We start from the raw sequence: 18,332 nt of genomic DNA on the forward strand, positions 1-18,332 counted from the left end.
CCCAGGATTCCAAGCGCAGACACAGGGCAACGACCACACTGGCTACCCATAGAGCCACAGGGGCATCCGGCACCATCTAAGAATAATTGTGCTGCTGAGTTGTATTTGCTACTGTCCTGCTATTTGGTTTATCCCCAAAGCTGCTGATCTGTTGTCCCTCATCGTATCCCAAACCACTAAGTAGGCCTTAAGTTCTTTACACCCATCTTAAACACAACCCCTCCAAGACAGACTTCATCAACTATTTGTGAACTCCCTTACAGTAAATATTTTAAAAGGAATAAAAGCGCCAAAAGCAGATGATGGCAGGTGACAGCCAGCAGATAAAGCTTAAATCTACCAGCAAGTCTCTGCCAAAACCCTTCTGGGTTGCCTGCACTTTTCCCCAGGCTCTGGAGCAAAATCTACAGGGATGAATCTGGTCTACTGAGCACACCTGGAAACAGCAGGTAAAGCGGGTTAAGTGTCAAAAGGAGAAAAAGCCCAGGTTGGGCTTTAGCTTATTAAATGCTGTGTGGGAGATTTTATTAGCTAAATCAAAGTCATCAGGGCACCTTAGGCCATTATTTGGTTACCACACCAGGGAAGGTTGTGGCTACACACACATCACCGAACGCAAGCACGACACGCCGACTGCCTCCTCCTGTTCTACCAGATAGGGGAGACTCTGCCCCTGCGCACTCCCCGTTGGGAAAGCATCCGTAATCAGGGAATCTCACAGCCTGAGCCAACCTGATGAGTTCAAAGTGCAATTACAAGCACAGAAGTAACAATGGCAAAACTAGTTACCGGCTGGGAAATCAATTGTCTTGTGTGAATTAGCTGGGGAACATACAACACTGGAAAATAATTCATTGCACAACAAATCTCACTCATTCATCTACACAAGAAACAGCATCACCTGAACACCTCAGTGTCGGTTTTACACAATGTTTTCTTAAGATTTATTGCTAAAAGTCTCATCCATTCTGCTGGTTGTTCCTGCTGAGAAATGGGGAGAGTGTTTTGCATGGCACTACAGGGTACTGCGTGCTAAAAGGCATTTTACTACAAATATACATATTTAAACATAGACCAAATTGGAAAAAAGAAAAGAAGTTTGCCCTCTTGTTCCTCCTAAAGTATCAGGATTATGCATGAATTTCTTCATAGCAGTGTCACATATCTCTGAACATATTCTTATGGCAAACTACTGGAGCTGAAAGAAGAATTACCTGAACTCTTAAATCCCGGTCAAGAGCACACAAACCCTCTTTGAATTCATTAACCAGTAAAAACCATCCTCACAGTCACAAACAAACAGACTGGAACTTCCCTCCGGCATTCCTGTAGTATTACTTTCGGGACCACATTTTAAAAGATGGTTATTGTTTGATAAAGCAATTATTAACTACGTTAAGCAAGCAAGCAACCAAGGCTCCTACCAGCCACCTCGTGTTGATCTCCAAGTAACAGCTCTCTCCGAGGCATGTACTACACCACCACAGTGGTTTCATTCATTTGTGAGACACTGATAACTTTGCTTTTAATACTTGTAATATTTTGGCAGAGAAAGCAGAGTTTACTGCTATTCGTTTGAACCGACAAGCAATACGGGTACAGCTAACACTGTAAAGTAAATAGTGAGTACGCTGTGAATCACCGCAGGTTTTTCATCATATACACCAAGGCATGAGGGTGTGTGTGTATGGAGACACACATGCAAAGCTCACTTGGATGCTCATGACTTGGAAAGTATTAGCAAGCAGAGAAAATCAACTGGCCTGGCAATAAAAAGCAGTAAGACAAGATCATAAAAATTCCTCCTCTGGGCTTTTTGTTTTTTTTATTTGTTTGCTTTTATTCTGTAGGAATTCTTAGATTGCTACAGAAAGAAGCAAAGAATATTAAAAAGTCTTAGATATAGAACCTGCACAATCAGTAAGGCTGTCCATGTCAAAAAATCAATTCCCCAAAGAATTGATTTCTGCTTCCTGTGAAACTGCTATGGGATAACTCCCGCGTGCCTAAGCACACCCATTTCAGAAAAAAGATTTCCCCATGTGGATTCCTTCTCCTCCTCTTCCTTTACTGGGAAATCATTACGAAGTGTAGGTAAACACTGACATAGCTCCTCTTTTCTGAATCTTTAAAAGATGGTTTAAAAACTGTGTTTCATGGGTGAGGTCATACTGCTTTACAAACCAAAAACTGTTCTGTGTCATCACAGGAAGATGATGACATACACTGTTTTTTATAAGGAAAGCTGTAAAAAACAACCGAGTTTCTCCACTTCTATGCCAACATTCCAGTATTCTGACCCATAACTCTGGATCATCTGTACCCAAAAGGGCCCATAGTCACGATAGCCACGATATCACACAGTACTCACTAAAGTAAATGAGAATGTAAAGGAGAGTCCTTTTGACACTTGCCTTTACGCTACCTATTATGCTTGGATTTAATAAGAGGAAAAACCCCATCCTGTTTGCTAGGACAAGATTATTTGATGGCAGACTGATCATGTCTTGCTCCCTACGTACTGGGATAGCTGAAGCAGAAGTTACCCATGCCACGGATGAATTACTGAAACATGCTTATGGAAGAGAGAGGGAAAGAAAGTTTAAGGTCTGTATTACAGCTGTTTAGACTTTTAAAAAGACAAGGTAACTGACCCTGTGGATTATGCATGCAATTCCTGTAATGGGTAAATTCTTTTCCCAAAGAGCCCAATGGCTTAGAGGTGATCTGCATCTGATGCCTCCTTTACAGGCAGAGGAGCCAATCTCTACATTTCTAAATTAAATGAATGGCGGGGACTAACACAGTGGAAAAAAAGGAGTTATCCTGTGTTGAAAGTCTAATTTGGAGCAAACAGCTGGGGCTCTCAAACACACGTTTGGTAGAGCCCCAACACTTGGATCTCATGGTTTCCAGTTGCTCTGCTGGTTTCTCAAACACTCACCCTTCCCAAACACCTCCCGGCACAGAGGAAACCACTCCTTTAAGCTTGCCCTTTTTTTTTTTTTCCCCCCTGAACACAAACCCATTTTATTTTTCTGAGAAGTGTTGGATGTTTTGTTGCTCTGCCAGCTGATCGCTTTAACACGTCAAACGAGTTATCTCACCATCTGGTTGCAATTGCCATCATGAAGCTTCCAACAAATTCAAAAAACAGCACCAAGATCAGGGCACTAACGGTCTAGGAGATGAACTGCTGATTATTTGGGATTATTTGATACAGCTGGAACCTTGTAACCTTTTGATAGCCAAGACACCCAAACACCGCCAATCCCACAGCTACGGCACCCAAACCAACCTCTGGAGTATTTCCATATTTTGGCTGTTGCCGGCTATAAAACCTCCTTACAATTTCATATCAAATGATGTCAAGGAAAACACTGCTTCTCCTCCTCATCTCCCAAATTACTGCGTGTACAACTACATGCTGCTGTTACCTTTTGCTTTAATACACAGCCTATACTCATATACCATGATATTTTCATTACAGGACATCCTTTTCCTGCTCCTATAGCGTCTACCCAAGAGAAACTGGCTCACAAGACCTTCTCGGAAGTTTGTCCCGTGGTCTGAACCATGTTTCCTAATTCCTTAGGGAAGGGAGCCCGGACACACTCCGCTCGGACAAGGCATTTCCCACAGTCACATGCTACAAAGCCACGTTCAGAGCAGCAGCTTCTTCCCTCAGTTGACCTCAAGGGAAAGTCAAGCAGGTCCCCACCAAAGCCAGAGACAAGCAACAGCATCCAAGCTGCTACAGCACTCAGTGAGACAAATCAATGTACATGCGTTGGCAATATAAACAGAAGAATTACAAATTATTTGCCTAAAAACTGCTTTGCTTTGGACAAGCATAAATGCAACATGGATCCAGTAACTGCCACATCACACTACATGTTTAGCTGCAGAGCAGAGGGCAGATGGCAGCTCATTACATTTTGACGCACACACAAGGTTCCTCTGAAAGTAAACGAATGATTTTGTTTAGAGGGCAGCATCTGATTTGGCATGCTGGATGAAGAAAAGCCAAGAATTCTAAAACAATAGAAAGTAAAACATATCCATATTTCACACGATTGTACACACTGCAGAGCAAGTGATAACATTAAGATGTTAAGTGGAGTCCCATTAATCCTGATTACCAAGAGATGGGAGACAAAAATTCTTTCATATACACTAAGGTAACTTTTGAAACTTAAAAGTCTCTGACAGTGTTGCCTTGAACTTGTAGATAGAAATATTCCCATTTCGGTGGAAAAGGGAAGCAAGGAAGCACCCAACCAAGGGCGCTTCCATGCTCACTCTAGCCCTAGACAGACACAATCTTTTTCTCTAGAACTTGGAGATCTGAACAGAAATGAAAAAAATTTGGGGTTTGCTTTTTACTTCCACCAGCAATTGCAAAGCAGTGAAACAAATAGACCAGGGATGCTTTATGCATCTCCGCCTTGCCTCTTCACGATAACCTGAGCTCCATAAACTCAACTTGTGCAATAACCCCCAGGAACCTGTTTCCCCACGAGAAGACAAGGTGTCACTGAAAGCAGCAAAACCCCCCTACCTCTGAGAGCAGAGTCCTCCACAAGTGCTCTTGAAAGGCATACGACATATTTTGAAGGTTAAAACCAGAAGAAAAAAAACCTGGAAAGTATAACAGTATTTTTGTGCACCATTACAGTTTTTACTAATAACAAAAGCAGGACTTGGTCCAGAAATTTGTCCATTTGAAGTATGTCACAGCATTAATCCCAAATAGCAACTGCTTCTTTCCAGTCTTGTAAAAGCACATCAGGATTGAGATAAGGACTTCAAATTATTCCTGCAAGACCATCATGGCTGACTGTCTGCAGGAGATATTAAAACTTAATTCTTGGAGAGTTTAAAATCTGTGCAATGCATTAACACTTCATTGAACCATCATGGCAAGACCAGCATCCCCCTTGATACTGGGGAACAATATCAGAGCGATTAGCTAAAAAATAAAGCAAACAGCAGCAAGCTGCAGTAACATCTCAAGCCCCCAGCCACTCCTAAAACACAAACTCTTTTAATTCTGCAACAGATTCTTCTCATTCTCCCCTCCTTTTTTTTTTTTGTTTGTTTATTTTTGTTTTCTTGCTCTTCCCATCCAGGGAGCAAAGCCATAGGAACCATCTCTCCTCTACCATGACATTCAGGTTACAATCTGAATGAATTGTGCCCTCTGGCTAGCACGGGCCAAAACCCAAAATAAATCCCCTCCAGAAGACCAGGAAACAGAGGAAGCACAAACTGTGAAGCCAAGGACTACTTCAATATGGCCAACACCAAGAGCTATGAACACAGTGCCTCAACACAAAGGAAAACACTGCTTAACCACAGTCCCCCGCTTAACAGAACAGGCCTATCTTCTTTGAAATACTGGGTGCAGCTCGTGAGCAGGGCACGCTAAACGTTTCCTGGGAAGGAGACATGTCACCCCAGAACAGGATGCAACCCTGAGTAAAGGCAGAGTGGTTGTAAACAAGAATCATGCGAAAATTTCTGTTGGAAGGTCCCTTTGGAGGTCATCTGTTCCATCACCCCGCTCAAAGCAAGGCCATGACTTCAAGGTTATGACATTATCCCCATGCTTTCATTGTTCAAAACTGTCCCAGTCAACTGTGGCCTCTGTCTCAATTCCCACGTGTACAATTGAGCTAAACAGGCTCATGAGCTCCACCACCACAGAAATGAAGTCAAAACCTTCATCAGTTGCAAGGCACTCCCAACCTCAGCCATGCAGCCCGCACAATTCACGTATTTAATCTGACTTTTCCCACATACAAAACTGATTTTCTTCTTCATTTCCACACAGTTTCAAAAAACAATCAATAAAATAAAGAACTTGTACTGTACTTAGAAATCTTTTGATAAGGAAGGGAACATGTACACGTTGGAACCAAATATCAGCATGTAACATGCACTGACACATTAATACAAGCTTCCTCCTCCATGTTAAGAATCATCTTGGTATAAAATACAAAGTGCAAATCTGTATTCCTGTCTGCCACTGCAGCTCTGGCCAAGGCCAAGGTCCCTCCATGCCGAGCGCCATGGAGAAACACAGCAAGAACCCCTATGCCACCATGTTTACAGGTTAAAGAGCTAAATGCTGGGAGGGGACACAAAGGGCCAGAAAATGAAGCGACCCGCCCAAGGCTTTAGAGATGACTGCCAGCACATTCTGTAATCCGGCTGGTATCGCCTCTCCACCCACCCTCTCCACAGCAGTGACATCCCCGCTTTCTTCAAAAGCTGGCTGCTTCCATCCACTGCCATGCGGCTGCCCGACTCTGCCAGACACCAGCCGGGCAACCACGGCATTAAGTCACTTTACTCCTCAAATCAACACGTCACTGGAGCTGCACAGCACTTAATTATATAAATTAGGAGATCTGTATAATGGTCCCAAACCAGTAATGAAAGAGAAGGTCTAATGATGCAACAAAAATCTGCAACCCAGCGCTCAGATTACGGGTGAGTTACACAACAGCTCAAACAAGTAAGCATTTAGGCAGGTAGCTGCAGACTCGTACAGTGCAGATCATGTTTGCCCAGAGCCATCATCTGACTCCAAACATGTGAGATCCACTCAAGCACACCCTACCTACCTCCCTTGCCCCTGAAGCTGAAGGTTGAAGGCGAGGGGCTCAGTGTTTGAGCAGGAGTGCCATCCACAGCAGAGCAGAAGAGATGCTCCAAGGCGAAGTCAGCCCTTTTCCCAAATCTCCCTCCCAAATTCACATTCAAACTTAACAGATACGTCTAAAGTCTGTCCTAACAACGCCTTGTATCTCACAAGTAGTGCTTGCTGCTCTCAGCATTAACACCCCATTATGCAGAGATGACATAACTCCAGTGAAACCTGTTCCGTTTACAACTGGGGTGACTTTTGAACCGCGCCGTCCGATTGAACTCCCAGCTGCAGCCTCATTTAAGAAAGCATTATCAGCACACAGTCAACAGAGAGAGATCACCCATCAACTCTGACAACAAATAAGGCAATTTAGGTATTTGATGAGCACTCAGCATGAACAGTTTACGTAGAAGAGAATGCTACCCCAAGATTTCTGAGTGTGGGTTTTTTACTGAATAGGCTCAAATACTTTCAGAGAGTATTGATTTCTATTCATAGCATTGATATGGCATAAGGGAGAAATCGTTTGGTTTGAAATACTCTTTTACGCTGTATTGACCTTCTATGTCAATAAACATGGTACCAAATTGCAGCTTAGCAGCCTAATTTTACCTTCTTTTTGTAAAGCACTCAGATGAAAAGCACTATACCAGCATCAGGGCTGAGAGGTATTATTTGGATTTTGAAAAGCACTTAAGCGTTATGATCAATCTGCATGTTCAATGTTGAAGGGCTCAAAAGAAAATTGACAGCACCAAAACTGCAATGGTAAGGATGTGTGATGGTAAGCAGTTTCCAAGCTGATACTAATATTTACATGTGTTTGTTTAAAAGCCTCAAGAAGAGATGCTATGCCTTATCTAGAAGCCTTTTATAATGACTGGGCAGAGAGAAACCTTATGAAGTTCAACAAGGGCAAGTGTAGGGTGCTGCACCTGGGGAGGAATAACCCCCTGCACCAGGACAGGTTGGGGGCTGACCTGCTGGAGAGCAGCTCTGTGGAAAGAGACCTGGGAGCCCTGGTGGACAACAGGATGACCATGAGTCAGCAATGTGCCCTTGTGGCCAAGAAGGCCAATGGCATCCTGGGGGGCATCCAGAAGAGTGTGGCCAGCAGGTCGAGGGAGGTCATCCTCCCCCTCTGCTCTGCCTTGGTGAGGCCTCACCTGGAGCACTGTGTCCAGTTCTGGGCTCCCCAGTTCAAGGGGGACAGGGAACTGCTGGAAAGGGTGCAGCAGAGAGCTACCAAGATGATTAGGGGACTGGAACACCTCTCTTATGAAGAAAGGCTGAGGGATTTGGATCTCTTCAGTCTGGAAAAAAGACGTCTGAGGGGTGACCTTATCAACACTTATAAATACTTAAAGGGTGGGTGTCAGGAGGATGGGGCCAGGCTCTTTTCAGTGGTGCCCGGGGACAGGACAAGAGGCAATGGGCACAAACTTGAACATAGGAAGTTCCACCTAAACATGAGGAGGAACTTCTTTACCCTGAGGGTGGCAGAGCACTGGAACAGGCTGCCCAGAGAGGTGGTGGAGTCTCCAACTCTGGAGACATTCAAAACCCACCTGGACGTGTTCCTGTGTAACCTGCTCTAGGTGACCCTGCGCTGGCAGGGGGGTTGGACTAGATGATCTCCAGAGGTCCCTTCCAACCCTATGATTCTATGACTAGTATGTCACTGTTCTTATTAGAAAAATGCCATACGTGTTCCCCTTTCCCTTGTAAATAAGCTGTTAATTCTATTAAAATCCAGGTTGGGAACTTCCGCATATGACCCTTCCTGCACACAGTCCCTCCTTTTTGTTTTCTCACCTGCCCTGTCGTCCATGAAAGGCAGAAGCGATGCCGGCAGCAAACCAGGCAATGAGTGAGGCACGGGTGCGGTGGCTTGTGTGATTTTCACAGATTATTGATGAACCTCTGAATGAAGCCTCTGGGCCCACCCTGTACTAAAGGGTCCGCAGCTTGTTTCTGGGTGCATTAACACATGTGGTCATGAAGCACGTTGGCACATTGTTCTGATCCATCTGAGCTCTTGCAAGGCAGGCTGGGTACGTGGACACTTCACAGCTGAAGCTACAATGCTGTTCATTGCACAAATACCACTGAGTGCACAGCGGCAAAGCTCAGAATTAAACTGTGTTTGTATTTTGTTTCCTTTATGTACAGAATCATTTTCGCAAAGGCAGAAGGTAGCGCAGGGTGCTGTTACAAGCCATTTGTAGCTGCAGCGGATCTGCAGTTACTACATCAAGGTGGAGGGCTGGAAACCACCAGCATGCAAACATACGGCATCTTTTACCCTGCAACCCCGTCAGCAGGTTGCCTGATCTGCTTTCATATAGCTCAACTTTCCCCTGTCCCTAACAAAATAACTTTCATTCAGTTGCCTTCCCCCCCCAATAAAGAGGGGGAACAACTATATCTTTAAAGAGGCAGCTCAAAGCAAGGGATGTTATTAAGTAGCATTAGTACACGGTACAGATTTTGTCCAGTACCCAAACAGCCCAGGACTTCTGAAACTCCTGAGTGCATGCCGGGGCAGGAAGCAAGCTTTTGCCACCAGCAAAAACATTCCCAAAACAAGTCAGCAAAAGTCCACATAACCTTCACCTCAAAGCCTGACATCAAATATGGCCTAAAATTATCTGAGCCTGCTACTGCTCAGCATTCACGCAAAGTGACATCCTGGCTGTGCCTGCATCCTCCCATGCGTTTCAGAGACAGGCTGGAGATGGCCAGAATGAGACCTACTCGTTATTTTCTCTGCAAAGTCCACTCCTCCCCGCTTCATCATTAATCAAGAGTTACAACCAGTCACTGAACTAACACTGCGATGACTACATTACCAGCTGCTAGGCATCCTGGAAAAAAAACAAAAACAAATTACATGAAGGCTACCATCACTTCCCAAATCCTACTACAGGTGCACCAAGCAATTAGGTAACTTTGCTGACAGATCTGCCAGTACTTTCCTTCATCGACTCACTGCATCTCTCCTCCCAACCATCCCCTGAAGCAAAGGATCTTTAGTTAAAGCAATGACAAAAGTTTTCACCGAACAGAATGCCCTCCCCCTCCTCACCCACCCCAAGCAGGTACAGCAAAGTAGCTTTTTGCTCAGTGCAATGAGCAGTGATGGAAAAACAAGAAGTTAAAGCCGACTCTAATCGCTGTGGCACACCCTTCTTCCAGTGCACCTGTAAAGGACCGCTTGTGCAACACCGCCTGACTGTCAACAGGAGCTGTAGGCGCTACCCAAGCATGCACACAGCAATAAAGCAAAGGCACTACCCACATTTCCATGTGCATGCAGGGTTTCCAAGTGCCTATCTACCCATCTACACCTATGCAAGTGGTGATTCACCTCTTGCAAACACAGCCCCGAACCACTTGGAACTCCCCTTTTCCCATGTTCCTGCGATTGTGGCTAATCTTGTGGTCAAATATTGCCTGCCTTCTTCAGGACTTGGTCATCATCCCGCACAGCACCAAACAGGGTTGACTGGTAATGAAACTAAAAGTAATAAAATAAATAAAAAAAAAATCACCAAATAAAAAACCAAATCATATATAACTGAGAGGGTATCTTCAATGGTACACATGGCCTTTTCAATACTTTTAAGGACCAGGAAAGTTTTTGCTCCTTGCTTTGCTTCAGCTGACCATAGCCTGCTTGTGGTAACACATTTGGTCACCATCTGACTCAGGACATTTTTATATTTTTATTTTTTTTTTTTTTTTACTATGAGTTGTGGAAAAGGGACAAAGGAGCACATAGACATGATGGCCACAAGGACCACAATGCCAGTGCTAAAGTCTATCCGGTCACCAGCCAACACCATAGGCACAAGCTGTCCTCATAAACAGGCTGCGGGAGTTACCCGGTTCCACAGTCCAGCCCCAGCTGCTATCCCTGGGACGGTCCAGCACACGTAGGAACTTTTCCACGCACATGACCCTGCACACGGTGTGCCTGGAGCAGCAGCACAGGGCCAGGAGAGGGACGCTCTCGGAAAGCATCACCTCCCTGCGCGCAGACTGTGTCTTGCGGAGGGCTCCGGAGGAGCTTTTCCCAGCCACACACAGATGCTCAGTAGTTTGCCCCTACAAGAAAGTTTTAATGCCACAGATTTCATCATCATCTACTTGCTGCACCAACAATGTAAATAAATCCCCTATTCAACACCATAGAGGAATAACCTTAGTAGCAAAAGCAGTGCTCTATAAACTATTGTTTCTTGAGACAGACACTTGTCCCTAACTGTGTCCAGACTGACTGGTCCTCAGCGTCTAAACCACTGATCTAGTTGCCTGGTTTTAGGGCACCAGTTTGCTCAACACTTTGTTATTTTTTTCTGAAGGAAAATGCTCTAAGGCAGGGACCACACCACAGTATTTAATATTGTTCTTACCTTGGGTCAAATACCTTTATTCTCTGTGCTTTTTGTTTGTTGATGCTTGAGTTATCTTTTTCAAGATAACAATTTTACTTTTGTTTCTTTTTTCCCCTCCAGGTGCCCTGCCCTTAACAGCAGCAGACTTACATCTAGACGTTATTCCACAGATAACATCTATTGCTAAACAACATTTTTCTGATCTATGCTTACAAAGCGATCCAACACATGCTCAATTAAAATGCTCACCATGACGTCTAAGGGCACGTGCACTTTTTCCAAAGCACATTTAGGACTAGAAAGACAGATTAACGCCATGGAGAAGTGTGACACACTGATGCCAATTTAACTTTTAAGTGCCCTACACACAAATAATAAGAAATAACGTACCTTAGATAAAGGAATAAGTGCTGGTATTTCTACCAACAAAGACAACAGAACTTAATGCCTGCCCAGAAATCTAAACAAAGAACGGGTTTAGATTAAGAAAAGTACTCTGAGATAATCACCGCATCTTCCCTGATCTGTTTAACCTACTTCCCAGCAGCAGCAAATGCTCATTATGCTTTTCCCCCCCACCAAAAGAAAAATGCAAGGGGTGCAAGCTCACAGCACAGGCATTTAGCACTAGAGGTAGCTAGAGATCACAGATAACCCCTCAGATCGTAGTAAGCGATGGGTGTCACAGGTGAGGAGAGCCTGCTTCACAGAGAGTTACGACCTCACAACAAAAAAAAAAAAAAAAAAAAAAAAAATCTCTTCAACAGCCAGCTTGTGAAAGTGAACAAATCTTACAGCTCCCGGATCATCCAGTAAAGGCCTGACGCTTAAAGGTGCCAGGAAAAAATGCAGCTCAGCCTTCGAGGTGCTCTTCTGCAGGTAACTGATGAGTCTCCCCACCGAGGGCTTTCAGTTCTGGTGAGGTTTCCGCAACTGGTTTAAGCCAAACTCAAACAGTCGCCACCATGGTGGCCTCATCGACCCCAAAGCTGCCACCACCCACGAGTCTGCTGCCGTCCGGATCAAGGGTCATCTGGGATGAGACTCACATTTCTTCTGCCACCTTATTTTTCTGCTGGAGGAGATCCCCTGGCCCAGGAGAAGGGGCTGGAGCTCCGGGCCCGCTCTTCAGGCCTAGCCAGCTCGAGGACACGCGCTGGCGGGGTGAGCTGGCTGAGGGACAGGGGCCCTCCCCACCAGCAGCCTCCGCAGGGACACAGGGGAAGGGCTCGGCACTGACATCTAAGTTCTTGGGGGTGACGCGAGAGGAACAGATCTCCTGAGAACTTCAGGTGGAGGAAGGACAGCCAGCAGAAGCCGATTAACTCCTAAGCAACAGAGATCTTTCCATGTCAACCTCCAGAGTGCTCGCAGGTATGCATGCGATTAAGAAGGAATGGGAAAGGTGGGGTCAGCCACAGAAATAGAGAGGAAAAAAAAAAAACCATGAAGTTTTTCCAGTATTTCTACGGGAGATAAACATCTACCCACTGATTTTATTTTATTTTTTTTTTTTAATTTTAGGGTGAGAGGTTTTTTCTGGGCTTTTTTTTGAGATGACATTAGGATCAGCTTCAAGTTCTATTGCTTCCCTTGCAGGCTGAAAAATTTCACCCCCATTTTCCCCTCATGCTCGTCACTTCAGGATTAGGCCCATCATCTCTAAAGGCTTACAGGAACAATCCAAAATTGGAGACCAAGCCCAATAACCCCAAAGGATTTGTCTTCAGTAACTTTTCCACAGCTTGAACTACAGCTGTTTTCCTTTGCAAATTCCACCTCTGAACTGCCAGAGCATCAGGAGAGGAAAGGAGCAGAGTGCAACGGTTGGAAACAAAAGCTCAACACAGAGATGCAGCAGAAGATCAAATCCAGTTTTGCTGCCAGCAAAACTCTGCTCGCAAATGCACTGATCTAGTTCCTTCTGTGCTTCACCAGAACACTCAAGGTTGGACTTTCTTTTTTCATCCTCAAGGCTACAGAACAAAGTTATGAGCCAATCAGGACCAAAAGGTTTCTCTGCACCTCTGGAACTAACATCTAATTCCTCTGACCTATTTTAAAAAACATTAAAGCCTCCACTGGAAGTAAAAAACAGGTTCTTTATTTGAATGGTGCATGCCCCACCTGACCACAGTCTGCCGGCCCCAATCATCCTCAAGCAACCGAGGAAATGAAACACAAAACATTCAACAATGCGGAGGGTCAGACTTAAACCAACAAAGACAAGGAAATTGCAAGTTAAGCCTCCTGCACTGCCCTTGATTCACCTTGTTTTGTTCAGCTACTGCTCTGTTCCCAGACCCTTCCTCTCTCCTAATGCCCGAGAGAAATCGGGCAAAGAAAACAGCATGATCTAAACATAGATGGCATTCGTTCCTATCGATTAGGCTGGGTTTTGATGTAAATCGCGACAATTTTATCTGGTTTGGAACTCTGCAGAGTCAGCAATGTTTAACAATTTCTTGTACAGTTTGCATTATCCCAATAAGGAGAGAGTAAAAATAACCTGGAGCAGTTGGAGAAGAAGATTCCCATCACCTAATTTTACCCTTCTAGAAATCGGGCACAGTCTAAGCTAGTCATCTCCTCCCTGTCTACAGACCAGTTTGTTTTGGTGATTTTAGGATGGACGAAGCATGCTCTGGAGGTGCTCATGTTCTCATTGCTTGCAGAGGTCTGCAGAGCTAGCTTGGCTAGCACTTGCCTGAATTTTTAGCTGGCTGACATCAAACAAGATGGATCTCATCCTCCTCTAGTAATCATCAATCAGTTGCTATGAAGTAAGCCCGTGAGTCTCCAGGAGAGACAGGACCTCAATCCCCTGGTGCATTCAACATTGCTCAGCAAAGTGTGCAGTGGTTTAACACTAAGCAGGTCACTGAGGTCGGCGGCAATACTCATCTGGCTGATATTAGATACGTGACCTACCTCTCTGCTGCACTACATGGGCGCAGCGCTCAGTCCCTCGCAGGACACGGGCACAAGAAAGAGAGAGGGAAGAGATGACAAGTAATGCAGTCTGCTCCTTCCACGGCTACAGGAAATTCCATGCACCATTTTGCATGGAAGGTGCATGAACAGGTGCACTTACATTGCCTTAGAGCAGATTCAACTAACATCTCAGTTCTTCCAGAGGGAATTTAAGTTAAATTTTGATGGAGAAGCCAGCAAAGGTTTATTCAAAATGTTTATGAAAAGTAAGAAATCTGAACACTTGCACTTCACAATGACAAAAGACCAGAGAGGTTTCATAAATCCCACCTGCAAGTTATTAAAATAGCAATAAACATGAATTGTGTAACATAAAAGGGTAATTGCTATCGCTGAGGAAAAATTACTGTCTTGAAGGCTAGTATTTTCGCAGATATCAAAACTATGGGAAACAACTAGGGGAAGAACTTGGGGTTTGGGTTTTTTGTTTTGCTGTTTCCCCATACAAACAATTAGTGACTTAAAAATGCAGCCACAGTATCTTGAGTGAAATAGATACAAGCAAAACATAGATAGGTATGTTTTGTTATACAGCTTTTTATGTATCCTCACAGAATAGATATCTCTCAAGCAGTAAAAGACACACTCATCCACATGACAGCTACAGATCAGAACTCAACAGAAAATTTAACATTTAGGACTTGGAGTAGCTAAGGCATGATCCCAATTGGATGTCAACAGTTTGGAAATCCACCTACGCTATTCAAGTCCTGAAGCACTTGGGGTGGAAATACTGCAGTGTAATGAAAAGATTCACAGAAGAAAGATTCTTACAGTCTTGTTCGTCACCCAGAATCCCATTACAAGCACATCTGGTTTCTTATTTCCAGCAAGGCTCCTAGAGTAACAGTACAAGAACGCGCAGCGCTGTTTGGCTGGTGGTCCAAAGGTGCTCCTTCCCCATCCCCATTCTCTGACCAATATCTCCAACACAAGGGGATGCAGCAGCAGGACAAACCTCACATTTCACTATCTTGCACAAAGGAAAATAAAACGCAACTGATACTTATCTTCACATGAAGAAGGAAACCTAAAGTGGGGAAGAAGAAGCAGCACTGAAATGCTTGCAAGCTGGCATTTTTCATAATTAAAACAAAAAGCAATCTTTAAAATAATGGCCTCCAAGATGGTAATTTTTCTTCAGTGATTATATGTACTGTTCAGTTGCAGTCTGTATTTGCTACACTTTAATAGTAGATTAAAGAGAAGTTTCATAAGCTTGTAAGGAAATGCACTGAAGAGCACTTCAAAATCTGTGCATTAAAAAAGCATACATATTACACAAAAGGGGAAACATGGGCTAGATATCAAGTGCTATTACAAATTCTGGGAACACTAAAAGCATCTTTTATTCTTAATATACTATGGGAGGGATCCAACGTAGGACACAACCTGGAAAAAATGCACATGCTCAAAGCCTACAAGCCTGCCTTCCGATCAGATGCAACTGATTACCACCATGGGGCTTCTCCAGAAGGTTTTAAAGAAGGGCCAAACTACCAACCTGTCAAATGATTTTAAAATACAGTTCAAAAGATTGCTCCATTTCTTCTTTACATTGTCTTTCAACAGAACAAATCTTCTCATGGCAGAGTTTAAAACTAAAATTTTAGAAAGACTAAAGATAGACGAGAGCACCACTTTGGGGAGTGAAGATGTGCAAAACGTGCTGGTGAACTGCTGTGGAAAACATCTGCATTACACAGGGAATTAGGTCCACTTCCAGGATCCAGCAGGGTCTCTGCTTTGCATTTCTTTTCTCAGCTGAACTTACCATTTGCCAAAACGATGCGTTTCTCAATGCTTTCCAACTGTAATTCAAATCCGCTCCCCAACTGCTGGATCTTACTCATCCAGGAACACCTCACAACACAGTCACTGGTAATAGATCTTCCATCACAAAATCATAGAGACATCCTTTATTAGTAGTACTATTTCCACAAGCATCCAGGGTGTTAACAAGCAGCATATGCATAGGGATTAGGAGATGGAGGAAGTTTATAAATACGTTTACTCGCTATGAAAGTCATCTTGAGCTTCCCACGAGTCTGATTCCACACACAGTTGAGGTAAGGCAGGTTGTATTATTCTCTTCTGGCTTGTCCAATAGTTGCTATTACTGGACCTGGCAAGGCAGCATGTGACACAGAAAAATGCAGCTGCATTTTTGGCTCGGGAGCTTCTACAAAAGCCTGTGAGTCATGAGCCAAAAGGCCCACATAAAAGAAACAGAGAAGAATGCAGATTCATTCTTCTTTTTATTGTAAGCATGTGTGTCTCTTATGTGCATCGGGACCGTCCAGTAATGACGAAAACAGAAGTCATTTTGAAGTTATGAGAAGGGAAAAGTCCCTTCAGTCAGGTAACTTGGGTTCCATCTGCACAAGGCCACTTTACGTATAATGCAGAGACTACCACTGACCACAGAGCATCTGAGCCACACAACGTAATACATGCTGAGACATGCCTCTGAGCTATGCTGTTGTAGAAGACTCAGGGTAATGGTGGGTTTTTTTTGTTTTGGTAGGTTTGGTTTGCTTTTTTGGAGGAGGTGGGGGCGGGTTGCAGAAATTCTCACTGTAAACCCAGGATATCCTCATCCTAGATGTGTAACGCTGAGCTTCCCCGCAATGCTGTCTTGCAGTAAAACATCCCCCTCATCTGCCCATTGCACTGCAAATGAAGTTTACAATGCAACAATTTGTGTCTCAGATGTGTCAAATTTCTCTGATTAAAAAGTATGACATTTTACCACATTTGTTACTCTTACCTCTCAGGACTGACCAAAAGTTTCAACCTCTTTTTTTTAAATGATAGCAACCCAAACACACCCCCTTCCTACACTGCTTGGAGCGGGTATGATAAACATGAGACAGAAGGGAGCATGAGAGCAATGTGGACTGTGGTCTGCAGAAGAATGTCTCAGGACTCCTCTTTATCACCAGCCCAGGGACACTGTCAGCGAGAAGCTGTTCCCACACTACATCATGTCATCTGCCTGCAAGCAGCAGCCCAGCACTGAGCCAGCTCAGCAGAACTGGGCTGGAGGAGAGCAGTGGAAAGGGAAAATAAGGCATCAAGAATTACCCTTCCATGAGGATAAACAGCATGAGTCCACCTTATTATCCATCCTCAGAAGATGTTTTGTACTGGGTGGACAGAGCATGGGAGGAACGAACGCTAAAGGCACACGGAGGCAGCATTGCACAATGCTGTTCGTGCACCTACCAAAACAGCGCTTGCTCTACTCAGTCCAGTTGCTGCATTAATATTTAACCCACCTTGCAAAAGAGATCCTTTATGTCCTTTTTTCCCCCCAAATATAAAGTTGTAAAGTCAGCAGCTTGTGTTTCTTCCCATTTGAAAGGGTCCCACCAGCAACCTAGCTCTTACACCTGGCTTCACTCCTGTTGAAAGCTAGCTTTGATCATTTTTGTTGGCCACACAATCTTACTCCACATCGGCATCCACAATGATAAACTACCACAGCAAGCATGTGTCCTACCTCTCAGGTACACCGTGTTCCTGGGGAAGCATTGCTGTTAGAAGGCAATGAGAGGCAGAGGCAAGAACTAGAAGGGAAGTACCTTAAGGCAGCCAGAAAATCCTTAGCGATTTTTGATGAAGAATTTTCCAGCCCTTTCTGAACTGGAGCGGCAGGAGGAAAGAACACTAAATATAACCCTGTGCCTTCACTGGGCAAGGAGGGGAACATGAGCAACAAGAGGAAACTTTCTCAAAGAAATGTCACTAGATGCATCACAGTTTAAATGGAAAGGTTGAGCATCTGAGTTGTTGATGTACAGAAAATGGTCACATGTAGTAGAATTGAGAAAGGTGTTCAACACATTTGAAGAATTCAAAGAGTATGCTGAAACACAGCAAAGAAATCCCAAGACAGACAGGTTCACAGCAGCTTACGAAGCATACCTCAAAAAAGTGTAAGTTCATGTCAAAAAGTGTAGTTGCCGTCTTGTAACTTTTGCTCAGTTTGAGGACTCAACTCTGTTCTACCTCCAGTGGGAGACGCTTGCTTTTGCTTCATAAGAAGAGGTTCCCCACCTCCAACTTAACACCCTTCTAAAGGTACGAAGGCTGATGATGAATCCTTGGGTCTGACAGGTCTGATGGAAGGTCTCTTTCAGGAGCAGAAACTCCCGATTCCTTTATGAAAAGGCAACTCTCAGCAAGATCATTCCGATTCCATGCCCCTCTCCTATTTGTATACTTGGGCTTTGTTACTCCCGTGCATTCGAAGTCACGGACAAAATCAAGAATCA

The 18,332-nt window shown here is 44.2% G+C and overlaps 1 protein-coding gene across 4 annotated transcripts in view; it reads right to left on the reverse strand.

Moving 5' to 3' along the window:
• Positions 1 to 18,332, reverse strand: part of AKAP13 (A-kinase anchoring protein 13) — a 224,436-nt gene that overhangs the window by 172,611 nt on the left and 33,493 nt on the right. The window lies entirely within an intron of this gene.

This window comes from Chroicocephalus ridibundus, chromosome 9 (assembly GCF_963924245.1).
Source record: "Chroicocephalus ridibundus chromosome 9, bChrRid1.1, whole genome shotgun sequence".
Lineage (NCBI taxonomy): Eukaryota > Metazoa > Chordata > Aves > Charadriiformes > Laridae > Chroicocephalus > Chroicocephalus ridibundus.